Source organism: Lutjanus erythropterus, chromosome 12 (assembly GCF_056507025.1).
Source record: "Lutjanus erythropterus isolate fLutEry1 chromosome 12, fLutEry1.hap2, whole genome shotgun sequence".
NCBI classification, from domain to species: Eukaryota; Metazoa; Chordata; class Actinopteri; order Lutjaniformes; family Lutjanidae; genus Lutjanus; species Lutjanus erythropterus.
The window spans coordinates 36496063-36514898 of record NC_139328.1 but is presented as its reverse complement, the minus strand read 5'-3'; positions in this window follow the sequence as shown (position 1 = coordinate 36514898).

Below are 18836 nucleotides of genomic sequence, written 5' to 3'. Positions count from 1 at the left end.
GAGAAAAGATTTTCAAAGCAAGGAGACAGATCTCCTGGTTCGAGAAGAGAATGTGCAAGAGCACGCAATATATGGAGACAGCAGGACGTCTCCAAAACAGCTTCACGTCGAAATAGTTTACAGTAACGCCTGCAAAAACTAATACAATAAATATGAACTGCAAATGTCATGCACATATGTAACTGGTTATGTTTTACACCGAAGCACCTTGAAATTGTGTTGTATTTTATAATTAATTATTAGCATCATCATCATTATTAATTTTACTGGCTGAGGAGAGGGGGTGCAGTAGAGAGGGGAGGCGAACAGATCCAGTCCAGCCGCGAAGCTTCCCGGTTCCACTGGCACACCTGAGCCAGGTGGAGGAGCAGATACGCGGCTGTCTGTGCTCCTCCTTCTTCTCCTCTTCCACCTAATCCTCATCTCCTCCTCTCATCCTCCCTCCTCTGTCCCGCTGCGAAACAAGTTGTTCTGTTCTGAACTTTGGAGTGCGCAAAATTACGCACGGATCTATCCAACCAGCTCTGTTAGACTCACACATAACTTTTTTCTCTGTTGGGCTGGAGTCCTGTGGTCAAATATAGTGTCTTGTATATTTTGTATGTTATAGATCATAACTGTTCAATCCTTGTTTTTCTGAATCATAACAGACAGGCAGACACAAACACTACAGCTGCTCCAGCTGTCATCTGATAAAGACGATCAGACAGATGTGATCGCGGCCGTGCTCCCTTCGCAGGTCTATTTAGATTTATTAGGCTTTAAAATTATAATTATTTTCCTCTTTAGTGAGTTTATCTTTAAAGACACATGCGCACACGGCTGTTTAACATTGATGAAAAGTGTTCTGTGATTGTGGAGACTTGTTTGCGCCTCAGCCAAGCGCGAGACACGCGAACGCTTTTAATTTCAATATTTACATTTTATTGCTGATAAAAAAAATATGTTCTAATAACACTTAACTAATCGACACTCACGTGGGAGGAAGGGAATGACCATAAATTACTGTGTTTTGTGATTGTAAAGACGTGTGTGTGTTTCGGCCAAGCCCACCAGGTGCTATCTTGTGCTGAAAGACCACAGACTTTGCGCTTCGACCAGGTTTTGGCTGGTCTAAAGCGCAAGCGCGTTTTACTCCAATGCGCTGAGCCCAAGATAGCAAACGCGCCCGGCCACGCCTTGGTTTTGCCTTCATGTTTAGACCTCCCGCCCACAGCGGCACAGACCCAGCGCAAGTGCGTTTGCTATCTTACCCACATGGCAAAAATGGTACTTGCGCTGGCGTAAGATAGCAAAATCACTTGCGCTGGCGGCGCAATGGCTCCACAATCACCAAACACCTAAATTTACATGAGTCTTTATTCTCCACAGGAGTGTCGATTAGTGAAGTGTCCTTTGAACATATCCACCAGCAATAAAGTGTAAATATTGAAGTTAATAGTGCAGGTATGTGTGTGTCTTGCCCTTGGCTGATGTGCGCACACTCATCTCTACAATCACCAAACACCTTTCATTTATGTTTAAAAGTCGTGCACGCGCGTGTGTCTTTGAAGTTAATCTCACTAATAAGTACAACAATATTATTATAATTTTAAAGCCCAATAAATCTCAGCAGACCTGCAAACGGGATCACAGCTGATCGTCTTTATCAGATGAGTCAGTATGACAGGTGGAGCAGCTGTAGTGTTTATGTCTGTGTGTTTGTTATGATCCAGAAAAACAATGTTTAAACAATTATGATCTATAACATATAAAATATACAGACACTATATTTGACCGCACAAGTCCGGCCCAACCTGAGAGAAAAAGTTATGTGTGCTTCTATCACAGCTGGTTGGATATATCTGTGCGTAATTTTGCGCACTTCAAACTCTCTCTGGTTATTTCGCAGCGGGTCAGAGGAGCGAGGATGGGAGGAGAGAGATGAGGATTAGGTGGGAGAGGAGAAGAAGGAGGAGCACGGACCGCCACATATCTGCTCCACCTGGCTCAGGAGGGCCAGCGAAAACCGGGAAGCTTCGCGGCTGGACTGGATCTGTTCGCCTCCCCTCTCTACTGCACCATCTCTCTCCCCGCTCCTCAGCCAGCAGAGTTAATGATGATCATGATGAAAATAATTAATTATAAAATACAACATACTTTCAACGTGCTTCAGGTTAAAATATAAGCAGTTACATATCTGCATGACATTTGCGGTTCATTTATTGTATTGTTTTTTGCAGGCGTTAATATAAAATAAATTATTTACACGTGAAGCTGTTTTGGAGACGTCCTGCTGTCTCCATATATCGCGTTTTCACTCCTCGAACCAGGAGATCTGTCTCCTGGCTTTGAAAATCTTTTCTCTTTGTTTCTTCCTGGTTAATCCGCCGTCATGCTGCCTCTGCTTGCGCTGCTGGCGCACCTCTCTCTCAAAGGTGATGAGAGCTGACTTTCTGATTGGTTTATTGCATGTTCGGCCTAAACTCGCCTGTGAATTAATGAGGGCACTTGGGCACATCTGATAGGTGTATCCTGCTTTGCGCTGGTGGCGCAAAGGGCGGGGCAGGGTGAAATATCACTCCCGCCCCTGGCAAAGGTGGATTTGGACACGCCTTGAATAAATTAAATCCCTTGCGCCTTGCGCTTTCCACTTGCGCTTTCGATCAGCGTAAGATAGGGCCCCGAGTGATGTTATTGACATGGGAGGCGAAGGAGAGGGTGCTGTCGAGGATGACACCCAGACTCTTAACCTGAGGGGAGGGAGAGATGGAGGAGTTTCGAGGGGAATAGAAAAATTATGGAGTTTATTTAGCGTAGTTTTTGTGCCTATTAAGAGTTCTGTTTTTTTGCAATTTAATTTAAGGAAGTTTGAGGTGAACCAGGATTTTATTTCAAGAAGGCAATTGGTGAGGGACGAGGGTGGGAATGTGGAGTTAGGTTTGGCTGAAAGGTAGAGCTGGGTGTCATCCGCGTAGCAATGAAAGTGAATATGATGTTTGCGGAAAATGTGACCAAGGGGGGAGAAGGTAAATAATGAACAGCATGGGCCCCAGGACAGAGCCTTGGGGGACACCTGAGGTGATGGGGACTGGATGGGAGGTGAATGATTTTAACTGGATGAACTGAGTGTGGCCTGAAAGGTATGAATGAAACCAGTTAAGAGGTGTGTTTGTGATGCCAAGAGAGGAAAGTCTGTCCGGAAGGATGGTGTGTGAAACTGTGTCGAAGGCTGCAGTCAGATCAAGCAGAAGGAGAATGGATAGCGAACCGGAGTCAGCAGCAAGGAGGAGGTCATTAGTGACTTTAAGGAGTGCTGTTTCAGTGCTATGGAAGGGACGGAAATCAGATTGGAATTGTTCATATAAATTATTGCAGGATAGAAGGGTGTGGAGTTGAGCAGCAACTGTTTTTTCAAGAATTTTGGAAATGAATGGAAGATTTGAGATTGGGCGGAAGTTATTGAGGTTATTGGGATCTGAACCAAGTTTCATGAGTATTGGGGTTACAGCAGCTGTTTTGAGGGCAGAAGGAACAACACCAGTGATAAGGGAAGAGTGTATGATGTCTGTGATGAGAGGGGCAGGTTGACGATTTGGATTTCTTAATGAATTTGGAGATTTCATTGACTGAAGGTAGGGTGAATACTGAGAGTGAATGGGTGGGGGCAAATGGAACTGGGGCAGGTGAAGTTGAAGCAGAGGTGGATGTAAGTTGATGGTGAATATGTTTGATTTTTGAAGAGAAAAATGATACCAAAGTATTGCAGAAATCAGAAGAGTACAGGTGAGGAGGAAGTGAATCCGGTGGTTTTGTAATATTTGTGAGTAGGGAGAAAAGGGCCTTAGAGTTACCCTCATTTGAACTGATTGAACCAGAGTAGTACATAGATTTGGCTGTAGTAATGCAGTCTTTGTCGTGGAGAATATAATTTGAATACATGTCTTTGTGCACAGTGAGACCGGTTTTCCTGTAGAGTCTTTCAAGTTGACGTCCTTTTGCTTTTAACTGTCTGAGAGTGGGAGTGAACCAAGGTGCAGTATGAGTGAATGACACAGATCTGGTTTTGAGTGGAGCAAGATTATTTAGAAGGTTATGAAGGCTGTTGTTATAGTGTGAAAGCAATTCATCTGGGGTAGAAAACCTGTCAACACTGGGAAATCTTTTGATACAAGAGGATTAATTGTCCAAGTTGATGTCCTTAATTTTACGGAAAGTTATATTGTGTGGAGGGTTGGATTTGGAGAGTGAGAGATTTACGCTGAATGATAAAAACATATGGTCTGAGAGAGGGAGGGAATCTGCTTTGCAGTCAGCAGGTGTAACACCTGAGCAGCAGATTAAGTCCAAGATATGTCCTTTAGCATGTGTGGGAAAATTGATATATTGCTGCAGTCCAAAACTGTCCAAACAGGATGAGAAGTCTTTGGTGAGAGTATTATTGACATTGTCCATATGAATGTTAAAATCCCCCAGAAGTATTATGTTTGGTGAGAGTGTGGAGAGGTACATCAGGAAGGCTGAAAAGTCGGTAATAAAATCCTTGTTAGGTTTCGGTGGGCGATACAAGGTGGCAACAATAGTGGGAATAGGTCCAGAGAGCCGACATACAGTGGCCTCAAATGAGTGACAGACAGGAGCATTCACAGGGGCTATCCTCCACTTCTCGCGGTATCGCGAGACCTCCCCCTCGACCGGAATCACGAGGTTGAGCGATGTAAACAAACCCCGGAGGAGTGGCATCATTAAGTGGAGTAAAGTCATTCGGCTGCTGCCATGTTTCAGTTAAGCATAAAAAGTCTAACTTACGGTCAGCAAGGAGATCTTGCAAAAGATATCCCTTACTCGTGAGTGAACAGATGTTAAAAAGACTGAAGTTGACAGTAGTCCTGCTGTGGTTGACAGTTGTGCCAGCTGACCTAGCCAGGCGGGCCAGCACACTGTGATCAGCACGACGACCGGTGTTCTTATAATAACATTTATTAAAATATCCACAGTCTTCTCTTCTTTGCCTCACTTTATTAAAAGATTCAAATAAAACTCATTCTCTGTAAAAGAATTATTTAAATTACATAAATACAAACGGGGCAATTCTGGCTTCTATTTTTGGCATAAACATTGGAGTTCAGGCACTGGATAAATAATTTGGAGTCCAAGTAGTAGTAGTTTTGTGTCTGTCTGCCAGAAACTGTATATTTAACAGTGGATGGAGCTTCTGGTGTGAAGCTAAAGCAGAAACTTGCATTCTTTCCAACTGTCAACAAGGGGAGACTCCACTAGTTTCAAAAAAGAGTCTGATAGAATGTCTTCGTATGGCAAAATGAACCAACTTCTCACTTGATCTGTGACCTCAGTCAACAGTTTTCTAAAGAGTTATGGTCTCAGTTGCAAGTTTGAAGTAAGTCCTCTTACAGTATTGTTCATTTCGTAAATTGTGTTGTGTAAAAAGTGTTTCCCAAACCTTTTTTCTGGGAACACACTGCAGAGTTAATTTGTGCATAAGTGAATGTTCCTGACAATTTTTACTGCCATTTCCACATCACTTTATATTATCTTCACAGGTGCATCCACACCTTAAAAAATGCATTAAATGGGTTAAAATGGGTTAAAATGAGTTAAGTGGCTGTCTCATTGCTTTCTTGATAAGAGGAAATAAAAACTTTAAAAATCTGTTACAGTAAGTTGTCTTAAAATTTTGAAATGTTTCAACTTTTTTTGAGTTTTGAGCCCAACTCATATTATTTAGTTTTGAAATAAACTAAATAAATGTTTCTCCAAATTGTAATCTTTAGTTGAGTTAAGTTACTTTTGTGGTTTAGAAAGTAAATTTCAAAATAAGTTGATGTAATTGAAAATATTAAAATATTCACCATTATTCACTTTCACTTCAACAGGTTACTACAATACATTCTATAACGATTCAAGTTTATCTAAAGATGGAGAGTAAATTATCTCACTGAAAACTTATTAGTTGGTAAAACTTTATCAAAACTAATGAGTTTGAGTTAGGCTCAAAACTCAAAAATCTATAGAGATTTTAGATTTACTCAACTTTTTTGTTCTTACAGTGTAGCACATTTCAGCCTACTTCATAAATAAGACAAAAGTGCATTTAGGAGGAATTAACAGGCTCTTTTCTTCCTCTCATCAGTAAGACAACATGCACATTTTAAATGCTTTACAAAAGATGCACTACAGATTATTTGGTGACCCACATAATATCTGTTGTGGCCCACCTGCGGGTCACGACCCATTGTTTGGTAATGGCTGCTTTACAGCATGGTTACCTCGTGATTGACAAGTCATTCTCAGCAAGGCCATCCAGTGCAGCACACAGGGCTCAGGAAAGTCTGATCAAACTGTCAGACTAGACAGTGCTGATCAATTATGGATCAAGATGGTCTTATTTTGCCCACTGCCTTTTAAATTCTCATGTAAAACTTTTTGAGTTTGAGTGTACTGTTTATCTGTGGTGGATGGATGGATGGATAGATAGATAGATCGATAGATCAAGATTAAAATAAAATGAATTAACTAGAAAAATATTAAGATAAATATCAAATAATATAGAAAATATATACAGGCCATGGTAATGAAGGTGAAGGAGCAATCACAAGCCATGCAAAAAGGAGAATTTTTTTTTTGGACAAACTATGTAGAGCCAATTGTAGAGAATTGAGAGCGTTCTCTGTTAGACGGAGGTGAGGTGTTATACAGTCTTATTGCTTGGGGCAGAAAAGATTTCCTGTATTGGTGCTTGTGACAGCAAAGCTGTATCAGTCTGTCTCAGAAAGAGCTCCGTCGTCTGCCCAGCGTGTGATGGAGAGGGTGGTAATACGAGAAAGATGTCGACCAGGCGGCTGGTTTCCAGTGGAGCCTCAGATCAAACTGTCAGACTGGGTAGTGTTGACCAAACACAGATCAGTATTCTGTTACTGCAGGGGGAGGCCAGAATCCAGAATCACTCCAGAATCTTTCAGGCCTCTTCCACAGCAGCTGGTGGACGTTAGGTGCTAGTTATGATGTAAATGAAACAGACAGGGTTAGAGACATTTAAGCAAATAATTTTGATTACAGTTACATTCCAATTATTATGTGAAGGCTTTAAATCTATTTTTTTTCACATCCCTTCAATCCCTCCCACAAATTTGCTAAAGATAAATTTTCAGTGTTTAGAGTTAACTATTAACAGTTTTGTGTTCACAGCAGCATCTTTAAAAACAGTTTAATTTGCTAAGTCTGCCTCAAACATTTACCTCAGTCGACCTGAGTTACTACAGCGTTCAAAGGAAAGTCGGAGAAACAAGAAATCAGTCGAAGTAGAAAGGAGGGCAGGAGGAGGAAAGGAAGAGCTGGCTTTCAGGTTTAAGAGGCCCCGCCCCTCAGACACACTTTTTGCTCAACCAGGAAGTGAACCGCCCCCAAGAACCACAGTAAGTCAAAGACAAACAAAACACATGGTTGTTATAACAGAAAAGAGCTGGTTTAACCCCACAGTGTGAGAATGTGTTCACTCCATTTAAACAGTGAGGATACAAGCAGATTAACAAGATTCATATCAAACAAACTCTGTCATGTCAATTGTTTGGGTGTTTGACTGTAGTTGAAATGAACCTGTGCAGGTGACTGTGAATGGCTGTTAGCATGTGTGGCTTTTAGCATGTGTGGCTGTTAGCATGTGTAGTTGTTAGCATTGCTATTAGCATTTGTGGCTGTTAGCATGTGTGGCTGTGGTCATCAAACATTTAGCATCTGCTCATCTGTTTATCCATCTAGACAGTGTTGGTGAGTTGCATTGTTTTGAAAATGTCTCTCTTCTCTCAAACATAATGTGTTTGGGATTTTTCCAATTTGAGGTACTATACTAAGACCTTGGAGTCATTGAGAGGCCCACACTAATTCAGATAAACAAGGGAACAATTTGATGGTGTTGCTATGGTGACTGAGGTCAGAGAGGTGTTTGTCTTGTCTCTCTTAATGGAGCAGATGTAACTGTTATCATATCACTGACTCTGTGAGGAATGGGAATGAGGGGTGCTGAGCTCTGGTCTCAGACCTTGTACATTCAGACTGTATGTGTTTGGATTTGCAGACCAATAGGCTAATTCTATATGCTGTAGATGTTGGGTCTGACCTTATTTGGGCATAGGTTCATTATGACCTCATCTGTAAATGTTTAAAGACGATCCACGAGGACTGAACCATCAGAATTGAAGGGAACATCAGGACAAAATATGTACTGATTATTTCTTCATTCTCCTTGGCCAAGTATTATTAAAGCAGATTCAGTGTAAGACATGCTGGACTCCTGTGGACTTTCTCCCTTTGATGTATGGGCAAAAGATAAAATCTACAACATAACTGAACTAAATGGCACTCGAGTTGTGGTAAAAAAAAAAAAAAAGTTTCACATCAGTGTCTCTTTCTCCAGTTTCATGTAGGAACTGTTTTCTTTCTGCAGTCGTATCTTCAGGTTTGGGAGATTTACTTTAAAAATGTATTCCAAGTTACTAATTACCTGTTAAAAAATGTAGTTAGTAACCTAATCCAAGTATCACAATATTAAAGTAATGTAATTTGATTACTTTCTGTTACTTTTGGATTACCTCAATATAAAATATGGTGAAACTGTTCATCCTGTTGTTTAAAGGGTGATGAAAGTCACATCATATGTTCAGTCCTGGACTTTTATCAACCGTGTGAAGTTTCAGGTAGATTCAACCATCTACACTGAAGTTCAAACAACTTCCTGTGTTTGGCGAAACATGGAAGTTCGCCACACGGTCATGTGTTTGACGATTTGTCACAATCTTCACAGTATATTATTACCAAGGTCTTAAGGCCTTTCTGACCAGATTTTGAGTTGGATATGATCAACTTGCTAGGAGGAGCATGACAGAGCCTAAAACATGTCATTTCCTGTTACCAGTAGGTGGCGCTATGACTATCACAGAATACTATCATGGAGATGTGTTCAGGGCGGAACTCTTATAAAAGACAAAGTTTGGTGTAGATTGGGTTATTTATACCCAAGTTATAGCAATTTCGTATTTCATGGAGAGACATTAAAATTCAGCGCCAAGCCATGACCACGCCCTTCAATGACTGCTAAATCTTTTAATAATTTTTTATCACAAAATAGTCTAGATGGCACACACCAATTTTTGAAGTCATTTTGATGAGCTCTGTAAGAAGAGTTCGTTAAAATACAATGTGTGGAAAACACCAAAATTGACTGCTAAATTCAAAATAGCTTTGGGTCTCTGCGGACTTTTTTGTGTGTCTTGGTATGATATGTGTGTTCTGATTTTCGTGTCGGTGGAACGAGCCGCGGGGATTGCGTTTTAGAGGCCAATTGACCACGCCCACCACCAAAAGTTACATTGGACAAAATTTGTGTGTGCCAACTTTCATGTGCCATTGAGCAAGAAAGAGAAGAAAAATCTGAGTTCTGAGAATCTGAGAATTCAACAGGATCCTCGCACCATTCAGTGCTCGCGTCCTACATGCACCCAGTGTATTATCACAGTATGTAGTGTCATAGTCCGCTATGATATTGTTATTTCACTATATTAGATATATTGTAAGATTCCTACATAATCCAGATGTTGAGTTTGACATCCCTGATTTAGGATGTGAGTTTAACTGTTTTGCTGAGCTGCGTGTTGGTCAAGAGAACTGTGTTAAGAGTTTTGAAAAAGTGAACTAGTTATGGTGAAATGTGAGCTATTAATGTGGAATATATGTTACCGTTGCTATTTATAACACAGTTCCTGTTTTTTCTAAATTTATGTCCTGCCACCAGCTTGGCATTTAGGAAGAAACGAAGCAGCCAGGACATGTGGTGGGGAGATTCAGATTTTGTGATTGTGTGTGTGTGTGTGTGTGTGTGTGTTTTTGCGACAGAGAGCTTGCTTATGTAAGAAACTCATTCTCAGTTATGCCAGCATGCACACTGCCTGATTTTTGGCAATTGTAGGCCACACATTCACAATCTGTCTTTGTCTCTTTCTTCTTCTCTTTCATTTACACACAGACACAAACCCATACAGAGAGAAGTTTAGTCATTTTCACAAAAACTGTCCAACAGTGGGTGGTCACTTTATAAACTGGCACACCATCCGAGCATGTTGCCACCACCAGCCTGCACAGCATCAGGCCTGTGGAAAAAATGTCAGCTATTCTGGAAACGTTGAAATCCTTCTCAGCTATTTACAAGATACATTTTTTGGGGAAAACAGGCTGGAAAGCAGAATAATTGGGCTTGATTTTATATCTGTATATTTATGTTGTTTTGATCGATTTTAAAGAGGTTTTTAAGTTCAGGAATTTCAATTGGCTGTTTCCAAGCTCTAACTCGATTTAATTAGGTAGAAGAAGAGTTCTGAGATAACAAAAAAAAAAAAAAAAACTGTCAGCCTGACTGAAATGACACCAGTCTTGTAGATTCTTACTTCCTTTATAGAGAGACAAAGTTGTGCCCCCTTCTGGTGTGCATGATGGGACCTAAATTTGGAAAAAAAAAATAAATAACTGGGGTCCATGGCCACAGACCAATTATTTTTTGATTCCATCTGAACTGTGCCAAAAATAACATGTATGTTGTTTGTCAAACATAATTTTACAAGACAAGAAAGTTTGTGGTTGGTTTGTTGTAGTTTAATTTTGTGTGAAACTGCTCAGTGAATTACATCTCTCATTTCACAAAATACATCTCACCAGCACTAATCTGGCTGGCCCTCGTCAAGTTATCTTACCTGAAGTGTTTTATCCAGAGACTCCTGGTCCTTTTATCAGCTGTGAAGAGAAAGAACAAGCAAGACCTGCTGTTGTGTGACTACATCCCAGTACAAAAACGCACAGGCACCGTAGCTTCAGCGGCTAATGTTGGAGGCAGAAAGTCATGACGCACGGTGACTTTCTTGACTTGTAAAATTACATTTTCACTGACAAACATCATATCTGTGATTCATGGGACAATTCAAACAAGATAAAAAAAAACATGTCTCTTGCCATTGACTACAGTTCATTTTTCAGTTAAGTCCCATGGGGGTCCACTTGAAAAGACATGACTTTGCCTCTCTATAGCATGCCACTTTTAAAGAGATTTCATCCATGCTGTCTAAGCTTTTGGCATGTATTTTAACACTGTTAACAACAGTGCATTTTATAAAGTTAAAATAAGTCAACTTTTGGTTTCTCACAGAATAAAGACAGTGATTTCCTGGGTTAAAGTCCTGTGTTTTTCTCATCTATCCAACCAAAACCAAAACAGACTTTGTGACTACTGTCACCTGACATTTTCCTGATGACATCTCTGCATCTGTAACACAGTTTTTACAGACAAACCCGCCGTCTCGCGAAATTCACTATGATGCGTTTCACCTTCATTTCAGAGAGTGCTTGTGATTTCACCAGATGTGCTGCAGCGGGACCCTGAAGCGGCTCTCTGCTCCGTGGAGAATACGGAAGTCTAGGGCAGGAAGTCAAGACACATAAGGGGCATAGAGAATCTGGTTTGTTTTCAAAATAAAAGACAGACTATGGCTTAGATATAACAGATAGTCAGACTTCAGATAGAAGTCAAAATTCATCCGATGCACAAAGCATTTTAGTTCTTGACTATGTTAAGCAGGACTATGGCACAATGAATTATGGGTAAATGAAGGCCTTTTTCAAAATAAAAAAAAAATGGCTGACCAGTGACTGCATCCGCTCAGCTCTGGTTACCCCAGCAGAAAATATGTGTCTTTTGGAGGAATTCAACAGTTAAAATGACATTTTACTTGGAAAGTTTAGCAAAGACTATAATAATACAAAAAAATCTGATATGAAAGGAAGTTGCAGTGACAGCAAACCAGTGGTTCCCAAACTTTTTCTGGCATACTCCCTTTTCAGAAGACGAAAGAAGTTTGTACCCCCCCACCCCACACGTTTTTTTTTCTTTTTTTTTTCTTTTTTTTATCAATTATTAACAATAATTGGGGATGAAACTGATAAAAAAAAAAGGATTCAAACATTGAATTTTGTGAAATAAAGGTTGGCAGGATAGAATCACCAAACTCTTCCTTGTTTATTTCCCCTACAGAGATCATATTAATTCAACTTTGTTTCATTCTTTATGTCTCCCCCGGTGCGCTGCGCCCCTCCTGCAGCAGCTCTGCACCCCATAGGGGGGCCCCGCTCCCTAGTTTGGCAACCGTTGCAGAGGATAAAAGATGTTCAAAACAAGATATAAAAATATGGTACAAGGCACAAAGAAATCACTGCTCCCTCCATAACAATTTTAGCAAACCACAAATTATAAGCCATGTTTTCCTCCTTTTTTTTGGTTTGTTGGGTGCTACTGATCAGTTGGTGGCACTGATTGGTTTCAAGCCTGAGTCAGCCTGGGGGGCAAGTGTCTTAATTGTTTGTCTTACAGTTCATCAGTCTTTATTTTAGTGAAATAATCTAGCTTGCAATAGATGAGTAAAACTAAGACTACAGACTAGTCTAAAATATCTTTGTGAAACTGGCCTCAGATCTTAAAAAAGACATTAAAGAAACTATTTAAGTACATTGTCTATTTATTCATGGTACCATGCTGAAAAAAACAGTATATGCCAAACCAGTTTGAGCTGATCAATTTGCAGATGACTGCAGGAATTACTTGTGCTACGCGATTCCCGAAAGAAATGTCAGCCTTTAATTTAGTTTTGTCACTATTTCACTTTAGTAATGTGTGGCATTTATTCTGCCAATGCTAAATGGCCAAACTATGTCGCAATTTTAACAAAAGTGAAAGTAATATGTGCATCCATGCTGAGATTCAGATCTAACCAAAAAATTAATGGATTATTCCTTGTCCTCCGGTGGACCCATCCAGAAAGAAAGAAATCACAATTTTAATTTGAGTTTTGAATATGTTCAATGATTCATAGTAGTTATTATATATCCTGGATCCTTTGACCGATGATTTGAGATCTTTTCACAGTAGTTTAGTCATGGTTGAGTAAGGCATTGTGTTTGTAAGAGCTGCTGTTTTGTAGTTAGAGCTGACACGGTGTAGATAACTGTTTCCTCTGTTTCTTTTCCTGATCTTGTTGTGATTTTCTCCTCCCATCTCTAATCTCTCTTCTCATCCCCTCCACTTACCTTCATTCTTCGTAACCTTTGTTCTCTCTATCTCTCTTCATCTTATCGACGCCCACCCCTGCCTCCTTCTCTTTGTCTGCTCTACACGTTCCTCCCCTCCTCTTCTCGACTCCCGCATCATCGTATTTTCTCCTAACTCCATCGTCTCTTTGATCTCCACAAGCTCCTGTACAGCACTGGAAGTTCTACAGCAGCTGAAGAAGAGCGCTGTACCGCCCACAGAGAAAGTGTGTGTGTGTGTGTGTGTGTGTGTGTGTGTGTGTGTGGGAGAAGAAGAGAGGGAGAAAGATAAAGCAGCAACAGTGAAGCAGAAAAGCACGCTGCTGGTTGCATGTCATGGAAATGAAGTGTCATGAGTGAAAATGTCACACGTGGCAGTTATGTTTTATCAAGTGGAAAATGGCTGATTGAGTGTAACCTGTGTCATGCTGTAGTCTGTGACAGACTGGAAATTTTCAACTGGCTTATTATGAGAAGATTCTCATAATTTCATTACACAGTTGTGACTGCAGAAGTGGATTCAGGAAAAATGTGAGACGTGTTGAACATGCAACATCCTGCTGCTGACTGAAGCTATGAGTGTATCTTCAGCCACGTTGAGGCCTCGCTGTTAAATTAAAACAGACAGGGCTGTACATTAAGATGAATAACTGATGATTAGAAGTTCAGTCTAACACTAAAGGCCCTATTTTACACTGATCTAAAGGGCAGGTAGAAGCATAAGGCGCAACGGATTTAATTTATTCAAGGTGTGTCCAAATCCACCTTCGCTGTCTTGCGCCAGGGGTGCAGAGGTATCCTGCTCTGCCACACCCCTTACACCTATCAGCTGCGCCCAAGTGCTCTGATTAATTCATAGGTGAGTTTAGGCCGAACATGCAATAAACCAATCAGAAAGAATTAGGTGGCAGCATGATGTTGGATTTACCAGGAGGAAACAAAGTGAAAAGTGAGGCGACAGATCTCCTGGTTCAAGAAGTGAACGCGTGAGAGCGCACAATATATGGACACAGAAAGAAAGAAACCTCAGAAAGCAGCTTATGTGAAAATAGTTTATTTTAAAATAACACCTGCAAAAAGTAATACAATACATGAACCGTATATGTGATGCAAATATGTAACTGGTTACATATCACTGAAGCACCTTGAGATTATGTTGGATTTTCTAAATCAACATTATTACGCTGGCTGAAGATCCTGAAGAAGGAGCCAGTGGGCAGGAGTGAGGAAGATGAGCGACGAGTGGGGTAGTGGAGAGACTGGCCGCAAAGCTGCACCTCAATCTGACTGAACACCCACCTGAGCTGGATTGAGGTGCAGCTTCTTAGCTGGGCGCAAAATTCCGCACAGGTTATTCAATGGGTTTATCCAACCAGCATCAAAGCACACAGACCTTCTTCTCTCTGGGCCTGGCTGGTCTCATGGTGGTTATAGATCATAATTGTTAAATCTTTGTTGTTCTGGATCACAATAACCACACAGACACAGCTGCTCCAGCTGTCATATGACTGATCTGTTAAAGACGATCTGACAGCTGTCATTCTGTCCCGTGTGCACTCTAAAGGTCTATTGAGATTTGTTAGGCTTTAAAATGATAATTATTCCTTATTCATTATTTGTGAGAATAATTTTAACAATTGTTTTGGAGCTGGAGACTTTACACTTTATTTGAAGGTGTTTTGTGATTGTGAAGATGTGCACAGGTTTCGGCCAAATGCGCCAGGTGGTGTCTGAAGACAGACTGAATGTGCCACAGACTTTACGCTTCGACCAGGTTTTAGCTGCTGCAAGTGGTTTTTACTCCACTGTGCCGATCACAAGATAGCAAATGCACTTGGCCATGCCTTCAGTTTGCATTTGCTTTTAGTTGTTGTGCCACCAGTGCAACGGCTTTGCACCAGGTGTCATATAGGGCCCTCTGTAGTTTAATTATACATTTAGTGTTCTGCAATTAAACATTTTTTAAAAATATGTTTTCATATTTCAGTTAATTCAGTCAAATTATTAAAGTTGCTATGAAATGAAAAATGCAGTAATGCTTCAGTTTCCAAGTCCTCTAATTTCATGGTAAATAGGTGGTAATTGCCAATTAACATATTTGACATTTCTTAGAAATTACCCACAAATTACCTCCACACAACCCCAAAATTTCATGATTAATTAAGTGATAATTAGCAAATACCGTTTCATCACGTTTTAATGACACTTGCGACTTATCACATGCTTACTTATAAATTTTGGGGTTAATTTGTGGGTTTTGTTTAAACAAGACCCACCATTGTTCCAGTTTAAGTACTGACCGTAAAGTAACTTTACTTTAACTCTAGAACCTTACATAATACTTTTTATTTAATACTATGCTAAAAGTAAATATAGTAATGTCAGCATTAAACACAAACAGAAGATGTCGGTCACTCTTTAAACTGACAGAGTGCACCAGTATACTTTATTTACATGCTAAAATCTCAAAATCTGTCTTCTGTAGGCACCCAGTCAGCTTTTTCACCACTTATGAGTTTGTAACATAAGTAACATTTTGTATTCCAAATTTTTACTTGTAATTAAGTATTTTAGATGATGGTATTCCTACCTCTACCTTCCTACCTATTTAAGTAAATGATTTGAGTACTTCTTCCACCACTGGTAATATTAATTACAAGTCTTACCTTAATGACCTTGCTAAACCAGTGATGCACGAACATCCAGTAACACCCACACAGAGTAGTTCAGGCTGCTCGGCTGGCTGGGGTTTCACTTCAAGAGGAGGAAATCCTCCTCTGTGTGTAACATCACATGCCCTACTTTCTATGTAACTTTGTAAATATTGCTAGGCTTTGATGCTTTGAGAATTTTTTCATATCATACATTTCATTTCTGTGTGCTCCCATTTTAAAACATTGGCTGTAGTGTTACTTGCATTTTCAATTACTGCTAGCTAAAGATAAGATAGAAAACGATCCTCTAACCAGCAAATTAGCTCCCAGACATGATGTGGCAGTTTAGTAGAAGGAAGGGAGCAGTAAATGAGGTGAGTAAGAGCTGTGTTAAGTTTCTGTTGATACTTTTTTATCCACTCAACCCAGTACATGTGTATGTCCAAAGGGGCTTTGGTTTCACTAAGCCTAAATTTGCTGATCCTGAATAAACAGTCTGGCAAGGCTTAGAGGCTGGTTATAGACTGTCTTTGTGAAAAAGTATTTCTTCTTAACACATTATAAATTTTAAAACATAGTTGCTGAAAACCAAGAAAAAAAAGAAAAAAAAAGAAAAGGAGTTAGACTGGTAAACTGCTGCTCATGATTTCTGAAACATGACTTGGTGACATGCCAGAGCCCTGGTACCATAGTGCCATGTCAGTCTCTCATGTACCTTCGGCGACTCTCTCAGTCTAGATCAGCCCAGCAGTTCACTTCAGCTCACTTCAGTTCCAACAACCAGACACGGAAGAAAAGAAAAATACCATCCCGTCACCGTCCTCTGGCTCTGGTGGTTCAAACATGTCTGGACATATCCAATAAAGCTGCTAGATGCAGCATCCATGTTTCAGGTGGTTTTCAGGTGGTAGTGATTCAGTGTTTCAGAGTAGAGAAAACTGCTCATTATTTCATGATGTTGATACCTAGTTTTACATATTTAGATATTATTTTAATCATTCAATTTTGGCTGTGTAGTTAATGTTTCTGTGGTGTGACAAACTCAGAGTTATCACATTTATTGTTTCTTTCCTGAACTGGAAAATGCAAAATTCAGAACAAAGCTTAATCCAAATAATCCAAATAGAATATGCTATTTACATGACCCCATATCTAATTTGGAGCATTGGAATTATAGTGGAAAATTGGTGTGCATGACCATGTAGTCAGTGATCTTTTAGATAATGATGTTCTCCTAACTTTGTTTCTTTAACTGAAGTCTTTCACTACAGCATGACTGCAATGTTCAGTTGTCCACATATGTTTGACCATGTAAAGAATGTTAGAAGGTCAATTTTATAGCAAATAGTGGCAAAGATTGTCTTTTAAAAATCTGTTATAATGAACAAAAAAGAGGGTGCTGCTGTTTTTATCATGATTGCAGTCTTTTTGTCCTTTTGAGGACTCTGTAGGAGTACTGCCTCCATTTTTCTGGAGTGCTGATTGGTCAGTCTAGTCCAGTGAATTTAACCTGCAGGTTATACAGCATTGGTTACCATGGTGATGTACTTAAGGTAAAAGTGAGGTTGCATTGAGGGTTAAGCCTCTGTGGTGAATTATAAGAGGAACTTTGAACACAATGGAGAGTCATGAGGGCAAAAACTGCTAACAATGGCCAGATTGAAAAGAATGATCCTTTGAGTGAGTGAAATAGATATGAATAGACTCTTGGCTTTTAAGAGGAAAACCATTTACTAAAAGCTCTCCTATTACAGCATCAGCTTTGCGTGTCATTCTCTGCTCCGCCATGTGAGGACAGTGTTGAGCTGAAGGCTCCCACGGCGAATTCATTTCATCTCCCTCCACTCTGACCTGCACACGCCCACACACAGGCTGCTGGTGCCGACGTGTCCAGACTCTGGTCATCACAGAAGTGCCTGTTGGTGTGTGTATGTGTGTGTGCGTTATCAAAAATCCTCATCTTTTGGCCTTCTGCCCCATCTTCCTGCCCCCGCCCCTCCACCTCTACGTCAACCCCCCACATCCATCTCGGTGCTAGAAAACAGGCTGGTCTTATCCTTTAACAAAACCTCTTTGTGGTCCATAAAAACCAGGGGTTGGGTCTGTCTAATGGTTTAATGGGCTTTTTGTCATACATCTGCTCCAGATTCTGCACCCCGACACGCACACATGCACGGAGCGGTCAACACATTAGAAGTGTGATACTGTAGCAGGGACGAGCTGGGAATAAAAAATATCTCAGGACTTTTGATTCAGAGCAGTCCACCAGAACCCATCCTGACACAAACCAAGTCACTCAGACAAGAATGACACAAAACTGACTGGTCATTTGAATTAACTATCATTTTTAGAATTATATGATATAGAACTACCTGTACACATTTATCATTAATAATTATATTAATAGGATTATGCGATTGGTTAATATTATTGTTGATATTACTGGGGTTGGTTTTACCTTGCGAGGCAGCTGGATTTGCGAGATCACATGAGAATCCATCTTGCCAGGCTCCAAGCTATCTGTTCGTATCCACACCAGAGGTGGTTCAAGCCAATCAGCATCCTTGGAGGGACTGTTGGCAGCAGTAGGCGTGGTTTTTGGTGTGCGGACAGTGAGAAGCATCCATGGAAATGACTCTTCTCAAACAAACAAAAGGCTTTTATCAATGGAAAAGATGTTTTCATTCTTCTTCCTTCCGTCATCTTCTGTTCGGTGACCTAATTTGATTGGTTGAAGTTAGCTTGTAGTAGACATGACAGGTGGTTCATGCAATCACCTGCCAGTTTTTCTTGGAAACTGCCTGCCCTTTTCCAAACAGTTTCTATAGATGGCCTCCCAGATGGCTCTGTGTAACAGACCATCTGCAATGTTGGGTTAGGGTTTGTTTCTGTTAATTTTATTTTAACGGATATGGTCCGAGTAATGGTATCTTTTTTTTTGCGGTACTTAACTCTCAGTATACCAGTAATCTAAATGTTAAGAAAGCCCTAACTTCTCAATTTCAATCACACTGAATAATGTCCCTCCCTCTCCCCTCTCAAACCTGTCTTATTGTGCACTATGCA